At 38.4% G+C, this 17,811-nt stretch overlaps 2 non-coding genes across 2 annotated transcripts; both read right to left on the minus strand.

The window, feature by feature from the left end:
- Positions 1–8,667: 8,667 nt before the first annotated feature.
- On the minus strand, positions 8,668–8,734 carry LOC112128652 (small nucleolar RNA SNORD37). Its single transcript, XR_002911141.3, has one exon. It is a non-coding gene; the product is annotated as a small nucleolar RNA SNORD37 (small nucleolar RNA).
- Positions 8,735–16,360: 7,626 nt separating this feature from the next.
- LOC112128644 (small nucleolar RNA SNORA68) lies at positions 16,361–16,470 on the minus strand. Its single transcript, XR_002911134.1, has one exon. It is a non-coding gene; the product is annotated as a small nucleolar RNA SNORA68 (small nucleolar RNA).
- Positions 16,471–17,811: the final 1,341 nt, after the last annotated feature.

Consider the following 17,811-nt stretch of genomic DNA (forward strand, 5'->3'; position numbering starts at 1 on the left):
CCATATTCATGTAATATTCAAGATAGCTTTTACACAGTCTCAGTTATAATATTAGCCTGAGGTCTAATGCTTGCTCTTTATTTAAGGGATGATGAACTTGATTTGATGGTTTCTCTGCTGTGAGCCAGTTCAGACTCACAATTCTCCTGGGCAGATTTCACTATCTTTAACTGACCGTAAGTTTAAGATGTTCCTAGCCAAAACCCTATTCTTATTAATTACGTTCTACACTACTAGTTTTACCCAGATTTAACTCAAGAGCTATTTCCATCAGCTTTCCATCATGTACTGGGCCTGACCTTTGAAATATTGTAGCCACTGCATTGCTATCATCCAAGATAAGAAAGAACTGTCTTAAAAGCTCTATCTTGGTTCAAAAGAAAAGAAAAAGTATTCTATGACATTAATTATTTCAAAGGTCTTTTACTATTGCCAACCCACACAAGATTATTGGGATGTAGTTTCCCAGATTGAGATACATGTTCGAGAAGGAAGGAAAAAAAAAAAAAGGGAGAAAGGAGAGGAAGGAATAAAGGAGGAAGGAAGGGAGGAAGGGAAAAAATTGGGCAAACACAAGCCCCTGAAATAAGGTCTGGTGATTTCCCCCTTCCCTAGTTTTAAGAAGTATACAAGCTCTATATTCAAGAATTGAATAGTATACTTAATCTATAAGTAATTTCAGATGCTGAGTTCTAGATGCAGCAATATAAATAAGATGACAGGGACTTATATTACTGCTGAGAAAACTGGGTTTGATAAACTAAAGACGCCCATGTATATCAGTCATGCTCCTACTGAGAACTGGTGGCTCACTGCATAATGAGAGGAATATTCAATAAACTATTTACAAAGCTATGGATGACATGTAGGGAAGCAACAGAGAGAGTACAGTATCTAGAGCTAGTAAGAGTAGAAGGCCATTACTGTCCCCAGGCCTAAAGGAGGTAGAGCAGTCAAAGGAAACAAGAGACAAGAGAGGCTGCGAGGACAGGGCCACCTGGCAGAGCCATAACTTTAAAATATGTAGTCACTTCTTGGCAACTCTGCAGGTAGGCAGCCAACGTCGCTTTTAACCCTCCCTCTGATGCCCATCTGGTTTACCCCATTGGTGAAAATCAGTGGGTGAGGGAACCAGTGAGCAAGGAAGCTTACTGTTCTATTCCAAATAAGTCCTACCAGCAGCAGAGAGTAGGGATCAGGAAATAGAATGAAGAATAGATCTAAAAGGACTCACAGCAGAAATCCAGTACATCATATTAGTAATATGGATTAGGCCCAGTACTGTAAATCAAAAATTTGTGAAGAAAGAATGACAGGAAAAAACTCAAACTCCTTATTTCATCTATGAAAACTCTGACCCTAGAGTGTTAAAATGTAGATAATTTCAAAGATTTTGAGTAGAACTTACATACACCTAAAATTATATATGCATAAGCATATATAACATACATACTCCTAAACATAGATACTTCTAAAATTATATATGCATAAGCATGCACACACACACATATACACACAAAGAGAGATACAGCAAAATGATCTAGTTATTACAGACTCAAAAAAATTGATGGGGAATTGGCAGACCAGTAACCTTGTTGGCTCCATATACAAAAGGTAGTATGCATGAGGATACTGTTAGGGGTTAGAAGAAAGTGAGAAGTTTTGAGAATTGAGACACAAGGAGAGGTAAGGTAATAAAGAATGGCACAATGGCTTTCTTTCAGGCTTCTTGGACTTACTGTGAGCTATCGTGCAGTTACTAATTTAAGCACACTTCACTCAAACATGAAGAGAAATCGAGCATCTGATATGATTTGGCTGTGTCCCCACCGAAATCTCATCTCAAATTGTAATCCCCATGTGTCAAGGGAGGAACCTGATGAGAGGTGATTGAACTATGGGGGCAGTTTTCCCCATGCTGTTCTCATAACAGTGAGATTTCATGAGATTCGAGAACCCACTGATGGGCTCTTCCCCATTCACTCTCATTCTCTTTTTCCTGCCACCTTGTGAAGAAGGTACTTGGTTTTCCTTTGCATTCCACCATTATTATAGTTTTTCTGAGGCCTCCCCCACCATGTGGAACTGTGAGTCGATTAAACCTCTTTTCTTTATAAATTATCCAGTTTCACATATTCTTTATAGCAGTGTGAAAACAGACTAATACAAGAAATTGGTATCTTGAAGAGTGGGGTACTGCTATAAAGATAACCTGAAAACGTGGAAGTGACTTTGGAACTGGGTAATGAGGAGAGGTTGGAACAGTTTGGAGGGCTCGGAAGAGGACAGGAAATGTGGGAAAGTTTGAAACTTCCTAGAGACTTGTTGAATGGTTTTGACCAAAATGCTGATAGTGATGTGGACAATGAAGTCCAGGTTGAGATGGTCTCAGATGGAGATGAGGAACTTCTTGAGAACTGGAGCAAAGGTGACTCTTGCCCTACTTTAGCAAAGAGACTGATGGCATTTTGCCCCTGCCTTAGAGAAGTGTGGAACTTTGAACTTCAGAGAGCTGATTTAGGGTATCTGGCAGAAGAAATTCCTAAGTAGCAAAGCACTCAAGAGGTGATAGAGCATAAAAGTTTGGAAATTTTGCAGTCTGACCACGTAGTAGAAAAGAAAAACCCCCATTTTCTTGGGAGAAACTGAAGCCAGCTGCAGAAATTTGCATAAGTAACATCGAATGTTAATCACCAAGACAATGGGGAAAATGTCTCCAGGGCATGTCAGAGAACTTTGTGGCAGCCCCTCCCGTCACAGGCCCAGAAGCCTAAGAGGGAAAAATTGTTTTGTGGGCTGGGCCCAGGGCCCTAATTCTCTGTGCACCCTGGGATACGGCACCCTGCATCCCAGCTGCTTCAGCTTCAGCTGTGGCTAAAAGGAACCAACATACATCTCAAGCCATTGCTTCAGAGGCTGCAAGCCCCAAGTCTTGGTGGCTTCCATGTGGTGTTGGGCCTGAGGGTGCACAGAAGACAAGAGTTGAGCTTTGGGAACCTTGGCCTAGGTTTCAGAGGATGTATGGAAACACATGGATGTCCGGGCAGAAGTCTGCTGCAGGGGTTGAGCCATCATGAAAAAAGTCTCTGCTAGGTCAGTATGGAAGGGAAATGTAGGGTTGGAGACCCCACACAGAGTCTGCACTGGGGCACTGCCTAGTGGAGCTGTGAGAAGAGGGCCACTGTCCTCCAGACCCCAGTATAGTAGATCCACCAACAGCCTGCACGTGTACCTGGAAAGTCACAGTCACTCAACACCAGCCCATGAAAGCAGCTGGGGGGTGCTGTACCCTGCAAAGCCACAGGGGCAGAGCTGCCCAAGGTCTTGGGAACCCACCTCTTGCATCAGTGTGCCCTGGGTGTGAGACATAGAGCCAAAGGAGATTAGTTTGGAGTTTTTGATTTAATGACTGGCCCATTGGATTTCAGACTTGCATAGGGCCTGTGTCCCCTTTGTTTTGGCCAATTTCTCCCATTTGAAATTAGAGAATTTATCCAATACCTGTACCCCATTGTATCGTGGAAGTAACTAACTTGTCATTCTCACATGTCAAGGGAGGGGCTTGGTGGGAGGTGATTGGATCATGGGGGCAGTTTCCTCCATGATCTTCTCATGATAGTCAGTGAGTGATTTCTCATGAGATCTGATGACTTTATAAGGGACTCTTCCTTCTTCACTCTCTCTCTTTTTTCCTGCCACCTTGTGAAGAAGGTGCTTGTTTCGCCTTTGCCTTGTGCCATAATTGTAAGTTTCCTGAGGCCTCTTTAGCCATGCTGAAGTGTGAGTCAATTAAACCTCTTTCCTTTATAAATTACCCAGTCTCGGGTATTTCTTTATAGCAATGTGAAAATGGACTAATACAGTATCTTTATATTTTCTGTAACTATCTGATCTCACTCATAAGGTTCCAACATGTTAGGTAGCAGAAGGAGGAGAAAAAGGCTACATTAGGTATAAAATTGTCACAGTCCATTTGTGTTGCTATAATAGAATACCACAGACTGAGTAATTTATAAATAGCAGTGTTTCAGTTAGCTTACAGTTTTAGGGACTGGTAAGTCAATGAGCATGGTGCTGGCATCTGGTGAGGGCCTTCTTGCTGCATCATAACTTGGCAAAGGGCTTCACATGGTGAGGGTAACAGTGTGCTGTTTAGGTCTCTCTTCCTCTTCTTATAAAGCTACCAGCCCCATTATAGGGGTCCCACCCATTAACCTTATCTAATTATAATTACCTTCCAAAAGCCTCACCTCCAAATACCATCAATGTATAAATTGGGAGATTGCATTTCCAACACATCAAATTTAGGAGACACATTCAAACCACAGCAATAATCCATTAATTTCTGTCAATCCGTCAACTTGAATTTTTAAAGGTAACTTAGCCTTTTTTAACATAAATACCCAACCATTCTGATTTCTTCTACCACACCCTGCTTTACTCCAAGATGGCAACTGAGGGTAAGCAAAAGTAGAGCCTAAGGGGCTTCTAATGGGGGGAGAAAGGAAGAATCCACATCCAGGTCTTTTCACTTATCCTCCAGCAGTACATCTCAGATGCCTGGTAGCTGGCCCCACTAGCACGTATGCTCAGTTCTCTCACCATTCAGTCAGAGACTGGAGTTGTCCCTGCTAATTACGCCGCAGCTCATCAGCACCTGTGGATGCCAAGAAGCCCTGAGAAGCGGCTGTGGTTCCCCCTTGGTTCTAGTCCCAAGAGGTCTGCCCCACAGCCCTCAGCCACAGGGCCACTCGTCTCCACTACTATGATTTCCTCTGGTGAGATTCCCATTCAGATTTCATTATCCATCCCTCTTCAATGTCCTACCCACTCCATTTGGGTAAAAGGAACAGCTCAAGAAAGCCAAACTCAAACATTCCTCATCCATGCACGTTATACCTTTCCTCTAAGGTATCATCCAGGAACACCTCTGGATAAATATAACTCCCCCAGTCACAAAGGCTGGATTTGGGTCCAGAAGGAGATTAGGATGTATTCATACACTGCCTCTTCTACCTTGCTCTCCGCTTATTCTTTCCACAATCACCAAGACTGGCAAGGACAGCTGTTCTCTAAATAGTAGCCTGAGATCTCCCCAAGGAATAAGTTACTCAAGCTGCAGTACAGAAGTTCTCAACATGGGGCCTGTAAGCCTTTTTCAGGAGGTCTGCATGATCAAAACCATTCTCATATACTAAAATGTTACTTTCCTTTTCACTCTCATTCTTTTACACTCATACAGTGCCATTTTCCAGAAGCTACATGATGTGTGATATCTTAAAACACTGAACACCGAAGACATGAGAATCCAGGTGCTTTCTGTTAAGCCAGACATTTGCAAAATATTAAGCAGTGCCACTCTTTTAATTTTTTTCTGGTTTCGGAAAATATAGTTCTTTAAAAGAAAAATATTTATCGTAACGTAATGAGTTTATTATTGATTTTTATTGATATCATTGATATTTTAAAGTCAATTTACAGTCAAGCACTACATAACATTTTAGTCAATGATGGACAGTACATACAACAGTAGTCATATAAGATTATAATAAAGCCGAAAAATTTCCTATTGCCTAGTGAAATTGTAGCCATCACATTACAGCACAATGCATCACTCAGGTGTTTATGGTGAAGCTGGTGCAAAAAAACCTACTGCGCTGCCAGTTGTATGAGAGTACAACATATACAATTATGTACAGTATGGAATACTAACAGTGATCACAAATGACTAGGTTACCAGTTTATGTATTTACTATGCTGTACTTTTGTTATTATTTCAGAGTATACTCTTTCTACTTACAAAAAGAAAAAGAAAAGCTGTGAAACAGCCCCTCAGGCAGGTCCTTCAGTAGGTATTCCAGAAGAAGGCCTTGTTACGGGAGGTGACAGGTCCATGTATGTTATTGCCCCTGAAGACCGTCTAGTGGGACAAGATGTGGAAGTGGAAGACAGTGATACTGATGATCCTCACCCTGTGCAGGCCTAAGCTAATGTGTGTGGTTGTGTCTTTGTTTTTAACAACAACAAAAAAAAGTTTACAAAGAAAAACAAACCATTGTAAAAGTAGAAGAAAGCTTATAGAATAAGGTTATAAGGAAAATATATTCTTACATCTGTACAATGTGTTTTAAGTGTTGTTACAAAAAAGTTAAAAAGTTTTAAAATAATTTAAAAATGTACAAAGTAAAACATTTACAGTGAGCTAAGGTCATTTTATTGTTGAAGAAAGAAAAGTTTTAAAGTAAATTTAGTGTAGCCTAAGTGTACAGTGTTTATAATGTCTACAGTAGTGGAAAGTAATGTTCTAAGCCTTCACATTCACTCACCACTCACCCACTGACTCCCAGAGCAACTTCCAGTCCCAAAAGCTCCATTCCTGCTAAGTGTCCTACACAAATGTGCCCTTTTTAAAAATCTTTCCTACCATATTTTTACTGTATCTGCTCTATGTTTAGATGTATTTAGATACACAATTAATTACCATTGTGTTATGATTGCCTACAGTATTCAGTAGAGTAACATGTTGTACAAGTTTGTAGCCAAGGAGCAATGGATAGACCATATAACCTAGATATGTAATAGGCTAGACCATCTAGGTTTGAGTAAGTCCCTTTGTGATATTCCCACAATGATGAAATCACCGAATGACCCATTTCTCAGAATGTAGCCCCATCATTAAGTGACACATGACTGTATATTTAATTATTTTATAACTTCTCAGTTTAAAGTTCTATTAAGTAAATATCAATAACCCACATAAATCAAAAGCTTTTTAAGGTCTTCCATAATTTTTTAAGAGTTAAAAAGCATCTTGAGACCAAAAATTTGAGAACTTCTGTCCCAGTCTCCAGGCCCACTACTTAACATATTTTTTTTAAAAAAGCATTATTTAGAGACCTCCCTACAAAGCCACAGCCTCACTAAAGAGCTCAAAAAAATGAATGCTGACTAAATTCTTCTGTTCTGGGCAGCATCAGGGTTCTCCCTCTCTCGGTTTATATTTGAAGGTAAAATGTTCAAATCCTGACGGTAATATGACTCAAAGAGGGGAATTTTTAAAGTTCCAGTTCAGTATCTGCAAGATACTCTCCTATGTGAGAGGTCCAGGGAGACAATAAACCAAGTGTGAGATTCCGGGCTCAGGTGGGGCCCCTTCAGGGACCCAAGAAACAAAGGATAACTGAGCATTTGGGGGTTGCGGGGGCAGACATTCTTGTCCACATCAATGCCGCCACGTCTTTGAGGGCTCCAGGTGGCACACATGTGGACAGTACATCAGTCTTCCAAGGCCTTCTAGAGTAGGGACTAGTGAGGACTCTTGATGAAGAAGTTAACATAGGAGATGGTGAACAAAACTTATGCTAACACGTGAAGCTACTAGAAGAAATGTAAAAGCATGGAAACTGACATCCTGGGCAAACAGTTGGGGGCCAGGCACTGTTAAAAGCCCACTATTAATCTTGATGAAACAACACTTTTATCTGTGGGCTGCTGAGGCCTGAGACATGCATACGAATTATATGCCTATGATCAAGTACTGGTGCACCATAAGTTGTTACAGAAATATAATACAATCTGTATATTACAGTTGATCAGCCAGCCAAATAATTTAAGGATAAATTATTCTTGTAAACATAGAATAATTTTTATTTCAAAAATGTTAAAGTAAAAATTATAACAATCAGAATTTATATTGTTTGAAGCTGGATATTTTTCTAAATCCTTACTTAGAGTACATCCTCATCTAATTGTCTGGTAAACTCTGAAATATAGATTTTATCATTATCATCCTCATTTTAGACTTGAGGAAACTCAGGAAAGAGGTTTGCCCAAGGCCACACATTAGGAAGTATTAATAAAATATGCTTTTTAAATTTTTTCTCCCCAAATCTACCTTCACAGCAAAAATCAGTCACCCTGTAATGATACACATTTACATAAAGCTTCAGTATATTTGTAATATAAAAGCTCCATTACTCAACTCTTCATCATAGCCTACCCGCCTTGCTCACAGATACCCATCTCAAATGGTCCTGAGAAAAGCAATCTGGTTCAATTTGCTAAGGGGGCAAAAATTCCCAATAAGGTTTAGTGATTGCCACAGTTGGAATGTTCTGAAATCAGGGCCATGTTCCTGTCATGGCAAATTAGGTCAGCATGGTGAGACATGGAACCATGCATAGGATGACGGAATGTAAAAGTACATTATTAGCTGATGTCCTCTCTGTTTTATTTTTCCCCGGTGACATTTAACAAATTGAATGTAAATGTTCAGAAACACACAACGCTCTGTTAGATGGTTTAAAAGACGTACGTGGAGGAAAGAGTAGCACGTGAACTGGCAGGCAATATCGTGACATTGACTATTGTGTACATTTCAGAAAATGTTATTTTTCTAAGAATGTCTTTTAGAAGTTATCCTTTAAGTTGTCCAGTACTTTTTTGCTCAAGCTGTTGTTTTTAAGTATGGCAGAAGTAATTCTGTAAACCTCTAGGTGGTATTATAGAAACATGGATGTTTAAAATATACAACCTTGTAATTGGACATGGTGATATTATTCAAAATTAATAAAAGCGTGAATATTTTAAACTACCCTATTGAAAACCAGAAAATGATTAACTTTTAATTTTTTAATTTTTTAAAGTTTTTCTTTTTTTTCCCAGTAGTCTCAGATGCTAGATTTCTTCAACAGACATCAAGTCAAAGTAAAAAAAAATATTGGTCGTCACCTACTATTTTAAGTCCTGTATATTTCAGACAATAAGTAAGACAAAATGGCAGGATAGTTTGGTGGCTACCGATGTGGGCTCTGTAATCAGATTTTTTGGTTAGAATCTTGACTCTACTACTTACCGGCTGTGTGACATTGGGTTAGTTACTTAACTTCTCTGTCCCTCTATTTCCCTGTAGTGTGAAATAAGTTTAATAATACCTCACCAGAATTTTTATGAGGAATAAATGAGTTAAACATACAGAAAGTACTTAGATAACTGCTCAGTATGTAGTAGGTACTCAATAAAAGTTAGCTATTAGTATCATTTTATAAATGCTTGACTTTTACTGCCGCTTTAATCTAAATATTTTGCAGATAAAACCCAAATGAACCACAACTTCCCTCACCAATGTTAAAGCAAATCAAAACTCAGAGATATATTTAAAAGAAATATAAATCTAAATTCAAAGAGCCTGAAAAATACTTAGATTTTACTGATGTTTTATTGCAGATACAGAAGTATTCACAGAAAAAATTCTAGCACATGTGCTTTCGGAAATAACGTTTGTGTTTGCCACATACATTTTTAAAGGATCTCTGTGACTATTATATACATAAGGATATCACGAAGGAAGCATTTAAGAGTTGCTGCAGTTGTTCAAAGACGAGATGAGGTTGGAATGGACAATAATCATGGAAACAGAGATGGACAAAAGCAGAGATTCTTTACTAAATATTTAATAAATGTAATGTGGAGCTGCTTCCCCACAAATACAAATATGTAGCAATAGAAAAGAACAAGTCTGGGTGAAGATGTGGAGAAATTGGAACCCTCACACAAAGCTAGTGAGATTATAAAATGCAGCCATTTTGGAAAACAGTTTGGCAGGTCCTCAAAAAATTAAACACAGAATTTGCATATGACCAGAGATTCTATTAATACTCTTAGGTGTATACCCAAAAGAATTAAAAACGTATGTCTACATAAAAAAACTTGTACACAAATGTTCATAGCATCATTAATTACATTAGCCAAAAAGTGGAAAGAACTCCAATGTCCATCAACAGATGAATGGAAAAATAAAGTGCAGTATATGCATGTCATGAAATAGTGTGCAGCCATGAAAAAGAATGAAAAAAATTTGGTGAGACAGGGCCTCACTCTGTTGCCTAGGCTGGAGTGTAGCGGAGTAATCATGGCTAACTGAAGCCTCAACCTCCCAGGCTCAGGCGATCCTCCCACCTCAGCCTCCCTAGTAGCTGGGACCACAGACGTGCACCACCATGCTCAGCTAATTTTTTGTATTTTTTACAGAGACAGAGTTTTGCACGTTGCCTAGGCTGGTCTTGAACTCCTGGGCTCAAGTGATCTGCCTGCCTCAGCTTCTCAAAGTGCTGAGATTACAGGCAGGAGCCACCCGTAAGCCCTGCCAGGAATAAAATATTGATAAATGCTACAACATGGATGAATCTTACAAACATTATGTTAAATTTTTTTAAAAACAGTCATATACAACAAGCCACATATTTGATGACTCCATTTGTAAGAAATATCCTTAGTAGGTAAATCCAAAGAAACAGAGTACGTTTGTGGTTGCCAGGACGTGGGAGAAGAAAGAATGGAGAGTAACTGCTAATGGGTACAGGGTTTCTCTTTGGGATGTTGAAAATGGTCTGAAATTAGATAGTGGTGGTAATAGTATAACTCAGTGAACACACTAAAAAATTTGAATTGTACACTTATAGAAGTAAATTGTACAGTATTTCCCTATATTCCATTGAAGTTGTTACTAAAAAGTACAGAAGAATTCACTTACATTAAAAAGATATCTGAAGAGCTACTTATTTACCTCTTCAAAAATGGATGATTTTTAGAAAAATACTGAGGGTCCCCTTATGAAATTTTGCTTGAGGATAAGGAATTTAAACTTCTGGCAATGTAGACTAACAATATTGGTTATCTTCTGGCAGATGCAGCCTGTAGATAACAGTTATGACTTAGTGATGTGTTACAAACAATGAAATAATTCTGAGATCAACCATAGAAAGGAAGAGTAATTAAAAGTTAACCAACATCACCAAAAAATAAGAAATTTTTTTCATAGTACTTAAAGCAGAAGTGGACTAGGCTTAAAAATAAAAGATATTCTTATACAATTAGAATGATCACCCAAGGAACAACTGGCACAATGTCTGGTGGAGTGAAAGAGGACTGATCTTCTAAGCTTTCTACGTCATCTTTTTAAAAAGCCAATTGGATACGCTTAACACTCACCAAGTTGTTTTGTGGTCGCTGAAACTTGTATACCCTTGAGCTTTATACGAGAGGAAGATGCACCCAAATAGTCGGAAGTTGAAAACCAAGAAGATCTTCAGCTTTACAAATTGCAGCATTATGACATATTTTAAAATTTATTATGTGCTGTAGGTATTTTACTAAATACTTTTCTTAATGCATTTATTGCAGCTTAATAACTTTAGGTATATTGCTATAGAAGGAGGCTTGAATATTCTTGCCTTTTTTCATTGTAAAGTCCATAAACACCCATAAATGCACCAAAGCTCTTGAAATTATACATACGGATTATTAGAGACGAAGAATGATACAGGATCAGATCATGGTTTCAGTTTTATGTCTATCACTTTTAGTGTCTTTCTCATTCCATTGTGAACCAAAGAACTCTCTACAACAGCTCTGAACATTATCAGGATGTTCTCTCCCATCCAAACTGTGAAGGAGGAGATAGGGAAATCACAGAAAAAAAAATTACACTCTGTCACAGATTCTGTTTCAGGATTATAAAAATTTTTCAGTTAAGTGTACCAGGTTATCAAGGTGGTAATTTCATACTTGCTCTGAAACATTGAAAATATTGATAAACTTAAAATATAGGTGTTTGGCTGAAAGAATGAGCTGGAATCGGTCCTAAATACTTTTTGGCAGAAAGAATAGGAACCTGCTTCTTCAAATCTTGTAATGATGCCAAATGTTCTCTCTTTCATCAACTTTTTATTAAAAATGTCCATCTTCCAAGTGTAAAATAATAGTAATTAATTAAAGGTAGTACAGCAAATGCTGTATATTTTTTCTAAAATTTCCATGCCAAGTCGACTCAACCTTTATGCTGTAAAAACATATTTATATTTTCTGTGATTAGTTAAATGAATGTATGCTAAACCAATCATTCTCCTTAGGCCTAAAGTAGGTTTGGGTTTTTTTTTCTCTTAAATGAAGAATGCTTTTCTTTTTCTTCTCTTCTTTGTTTTCTTTTTCAGATGCACCTGTTACATTTTTACCACCACATATCAGGCCCAGTTTTATGTCCAAACAATCTTCTAGGCATTTTTGAACATCTGCTATCATATTTGGTCTCCTAACAAAAGAATTATAAGGGACCCATGGGTGTCAAGGTCACAATTTTGTGGCTTCAAAAATAGGAAACAGGACACAAGTGATCCTGACAGGTAAATTGTCCAAATGCAGCTACCTTGGAGATATGGTGCCCAGTGGAAATAGCACTGTGTTTGTATTCAGAAAAACCTGGAGTCAAATCCTAACCACCATGCCCTATCCCCACCCCCATCTCCCTGGTTCTTTTCCCAGTTGTAAAAAGATGTAAATGCTACATATTTGTTTGTTTGGTATTTGTTAGTTCTACTTCCTTTCTATCTGATGGCACCTTCATATTGCATGACATTATATACCATGCGCATTTTTTTCTGTTATATTCTAAGCTTTGATAGCAATTGTATTAATGACATAGCTGTATAAAAATTTGAAAGGTTATTATGTAAAGAAATCACTATGGATGAGGAGAGAGCTTTCTGATAAGCTCCAATTTTAAAGAAACATATTCAAAAAAGAAGGTAAAGTCCAGACAGATGGCTGTCAAAGACTAACAAAAGGACTTAAAAAGCATTCTTAGGTTCAAGAAGGTCTAGGAGGAATAAGCCCACTGCTTAAGACCCTTGGAAACTTAAACTCTTCAATTTTGCTTCTGTCATTGTGAAGAGAAGGATATCAACACTAAAAACAATTGCTTCTGATGTTAGAGTTCTGTGATTCTATGTTCGTACTCTATCGTTGGTCCCAACACAGTGCCTGCCACATAGCAAACACTCATTGGAATGTAGAATGAATGAATGACTAGGATTAATATTTTCAGAACTGCATGGCTTTAAAAAGATACAAATTTGTGGAAATGTAAGTTACATTAAGGAGGTATCAAATACAATTAAAGCTTAGAAAACCAAAGAGGCATTAGAACAATTATCTCAATGAAATGACACATTCAAAGAGGAAAGGAAAAATTCTAATTGATAGAACAAATATGATTTTAACATCAGAAGATTCTTTCTTTTTTTTTTTTCTTTTTTTTTATTATTATTATACTTTAAGTTTTAGGGTACATGTGCACAATGTGCAGGTTAGTTACATATGTATACATGTGCCATGCTGGTGTGCTGCACCCATTAACTTGCCATTTAGCATTAGGTATATCTCCTAATGCTATCCCTCCCCCCTCCCCCCACCCCACAACAGTCCCCAGAGTGTGATGTTCCCCTTCCTGTGTCCAGGTGTTCTCATTGTTCAATTCCCATCCATGAGTGAGAACATGCGGTTGATGTTTTGTCCTTGTGATAGTTTACTGAGAATGATGATTTCCAATTTCATCCATGTCCCTACAAAGGACATGAACTCATCCTTTTTAATGGCTGCATAGTATTCCATGGTGTATATGTGCCACATTTTCTTAATCCAGTCTATCATTGTTGGACATTTGGGTTGGTTCCAAGTCTTTGCTATTGTGAATAGAGCCGCAATAAACATACGTGTGCATGTGACTTTATAGCAACATGATTTATAGTCCTTTGGGTATATACCCAGTAATGGGATGGCTGGGTCAAATGGTATTTCTAGTTCTAGATCCTTGAGGAATCGCCACACTGACTTCCACAATGATTGAACTAGTTTACAGTCCCACCAACAGTGTAAAAGTGTTCCTATTTCTCCACATCCTCTCCAGCACCTGTTGTTTCCTGACTTTTTAATGATTGCCATTCTAACTGGTGTGAGACGGTATGTCATTGTGGTTTTGATTTGCATTTCTCTGATGGCCAGTGATGATGAGCATTTTTTCACGTGTCTTTTGGCTGCATAAATGTCTTCTTTTGAGAAATGTCTGTTCATATCCTTCGCCCACTTTTTGATGGGGTTGTTTGTTTTTTTCTTGTAAATTTGTTTGAGTTCATTGTAGATTCTGGATATTAGCCCTTTGTCAGATGAGTAGGTTGCAAAAATTTTCTCCCATTTTGTAGGTTGCCTGTTCACTCTGATGGTGGTTTCTTTTGCTGTGCAGAAGCTCTTTAGTTTAATTAGATCCCATTTGTCAATTTTGGCTTTTGTGGCCATTGCTTTTGGTGTTTTTTTCAAAGAGATCATATATCCACATGTGTAATTTCAAGAAAGGTAGGCACGGATAAAATCAAAATAACCCCATCTACCTCTAATTATACCGGAAATATCTCAGTTCCTAAATCTGATTTCTTATGGTCTTATGGTTATAGTTACATTTTGCTTTATACTCTTCTCCCCATGAGATACAAGAAATTATATGTATAATTGCATTGTATTGTTGGTATTTAGTGCATCAAGTCTTCAATTTACTGAGTAAACTAGCAAATTAAATGCTAAGCTTCTTTTTTCCAAATAAATATTATTCCATTTACTCCAAATATATCAAAGATGCATTCCCATAGCGAAAAAAAAAATAGAAAAAAGTTCCCAGAAAGCTGAGTGGAAATTTGTGATGAGGGAGAAGTTAAAGACTAGCTTCTCCCCATGACAAAAACCTTGTCCTAAGCCATTAGAAACTTGTAGAACCAGCAGTTCACTCTTCAGGTCAACCAAGCATTCTTAATGCTGTTTTGCATTTCTTTTGGCAACAGTCCACTGCATTTTAACATTTGACATACTCCTTCCCTTTTGCCTAGCCCTGTAAGTCACAGGACATTTTTCTGTGCCTGGAAATCAATTCTGTTCTCCTCCCATTCTATTACTCAGATAATAAGATACTAGGAGTCAGTCAACAATCTCACACTTCAACCCTTCACACTGCAACCTGAAAACTGAAACTACAATTGTAACCACAACTAAGTTGTACTGCAACCTGAAAAGTTTAACTTCCATGTTAACATAAAACAATTCCTATTTTTAAAGTCTATAAATTAACTTTTTTTGCTTTATTTGAAATGAAAAAAATTAAAATAAATTTTATTTATTTTAGAGAAGAATGAATTAAAATACAAATAGTATGAGAAGAACAAATTAAAATAAAAAATCAACCAAGTTTTAGCAGGTTGATATATATATTCAGCATTGTGGAAAACTCTCTGAAGATATTTCTGTCTTAATGTTTAGCATTTTAGGAGCTCTTGCTCTGTGTAAGGTATGGTAATTGGTGTCATGAGGAAGATAGAAGAAATGTCTCTGCCACATGAAATATATAATCTAATTGAAGAAACAAAACCATTGAAAGGTTTTTAAGTTGCACAGCATAACAGAATTATATTCTCGGAAGTAGAGGACTTGTTAAATGAATGGGACAGGCAAAAAATACTAATTCAGAGTTATAATTAAGAGCACACAGCATCACTTGGGCTGGACTGAATTTGGAAGGCTTCACAAAGAAGAAAGGACTTGCACTGCGACTTGAATGATGGATGGGATTTATGGAGGCAGAGAGAAAGGAGTGCATTTCAGGCCAGCAAAATTGGTTTAAGCAAAAGCATAAAATTAGAAAAGTTCAAGGCAGGTTAGGGCAGAGTTTAGCTGGAGTACAAAGCCAGGGAAGTGAATAGTTAGAGCTGTCTGCAAAGGTTGCAGTGATGGTCAAGGTCTTATACTGTCAGAATAAGCCATTTGGACTTCTGGTAGGCTGTGGGGAGTCACTGAAGTCTTCAAGTAGGAGAATGACAAGATTGAAGGAGTGCTTTATGACCAACTTGTCAGCAATATGAATGATGAATTGGCAAAAAAAGAGACTACAAGTAGGATGAATAATTAAAATTAAAAAGCTTCTATAATAGGAGAAATGGGAAAGATGATAAGAAGCTCAGCAAGAATGTTGGTACCAGTAGAAGGGAGGATCAGGGAAAGAAATGGAATCAGGAAACATTTGTGTGATGGTGGATTTTGTTTTTGGCATTCTTGAGGAGTTTATTCGGGCAGACCCAGGGTGAGGAGGGCCCTGCACCTACAAGGTGTTGGATCTCTTGTGGTGGAGTGTAGCTTGTGCTGGCGATATGGGACCCAGTAGGACAGTGGGAACTTAATCTTGGAGTTATGGAACTGTTTGGTGGGTAGCCAATGGCACTTGCTAGCCAAGATCTCTTCCACCTTCATGATCTGAATCTAGGGGACCCAGGTACAGCATCGGGCACCCATTTCTTGGTCTGTAGAATGGGGAGGGGACAAGATTACTGCATTCGTTAGGTTCTGGGCATTTGGCAAACCTCCTATCAAGTGCCTGCCCAATAACCTGGCACATCCCATCAGCACAGCAATTGCCTGAGGACCCCAACTTGGGGCTGACTTGGGGACTAAGTGGCTGCAGCTGCTGGTCCTAGCAGGAACTTGCCACGAGGGGTATAAAACCTCCAAATTCACTTTAAGGGGCACGAGCACAGCTCTCTAAAGGTGATGAGATCCTTCAATAGACATTGTGAAGAAATAATTGACAAACAATGGTGACTGGTAAGATCTAGGAGGCAAAGAACACCCATGACATCAAACTTTGAACCGGAATGACTAAGACAGCGTCTTACATTTGTGTAGCAAACTAAAATTAATTTGCAAAACATGTTCATCCTGGAAATAAAGAAATGGAACCTCTGATAGTAAACATTATCCCCTTGGAGGATGGTACAAAATGTTCTTTCGACTACCTAGTAGACAATTTAAAGGTGCTGCTAGGCTCGTGTCCTCCTGCTCAGCTATGGAACATGGCTCTTTATAGTTCCTCATACTTATACTGAATCATCCATTCCTCCTTTGATCAAGCATGGATTGAACTGGGCTGGGTGATGAAGACTTCATGGGGCCCATTCTGGACCATGCAAACCCAGAAATCTGGAATTGAAATCTGGAAGAGTGTCAGCTGCAGTTCCTGGAAGACTCGGGGCTTAGAGAGACATTTGTGGGACTCTATGAAGAGGCTATGTAAATATAATAGACTAAAGAGGGTGTAAGAGGAAGAGGAAAGGAGGGAAGAAAGGAGGACGAGGAGGAGGCGGAGGAGAAGAAACTGGCAGATACGCAGAGAAAAGCAATGACAAGACACCACTTAAAACTACAGAGGAGGGAGTATCTGCCTTTGTCTGGCTTACTCGACCAGTTTCCTGCTCCCTAGTGAGATCCAGCAGCTCTTCCTGCCTGTAGTTCATACCAATACTCTATATCCTTCCTCACATTTCTCCTTTTGCTTAACCTAGTTTAAACTGGTATCTGTGTCTTGCAACAAAATTATCCCTGGCAAAGAAAAATTCATCCTACTATCTCAAGGAGTCATGAACCAAAAGAGAGCAGCCAACGAGAGAAGCTGACTTCAAGAGTAGATAACCAGGGAGAAGGGGTACAGTTTCAAACATATTTATGCATCTAAGTGTGTCATTGGAATTACAGGAGTGAAGCTAGGGCAGGAGTTGCAAACGTTGATTTAGTTGTCAGTAAGTAAAGATGATGGTAGAAATTCTCTTACCAGTGAGCATGGAGTAACAGAAGACAGAGACCCTTGCCAGGAAGGGGAAGAAAATGTGGTAGAAGTGGTCCAAGAGTTTGCCAGATTTCCAGGAAAGATCCTTTAAAATGAGATGCAAAAAGGAGAAAAGCCATGCTTACCCTGAGCCATTTTCTTTACCAAAGGAACAAAAAACACATCTCTTTTGAAATAAAAGGGCTTATAAAACAAATTTTATGAAAATGAATAGCTTCTTTTAACGAGGGCAAAAATAAGTAAATGTGGGTTAAATATCAGCTGTTAAAAGTTAAAGCTTAAAATTTTATTTTGACCATAATCTTTCTATGTCAATTTCTGGA

Source organism: Pongo abelii, chromosome 14, assembly GCF_028885655.2.
Source record: "Pongo abelii isolate AG06213 chromosome 14, NHGRI_mPonAbe1-v2.0_pri, whole genome shotgun sequence".
Classification (NCBI taxonomy): domain Eukaryota; kingdom Metazoa; phylum Chordata; class Mammalia; order Primates; family Hominidae; genus Pongo; species Pongo abelii.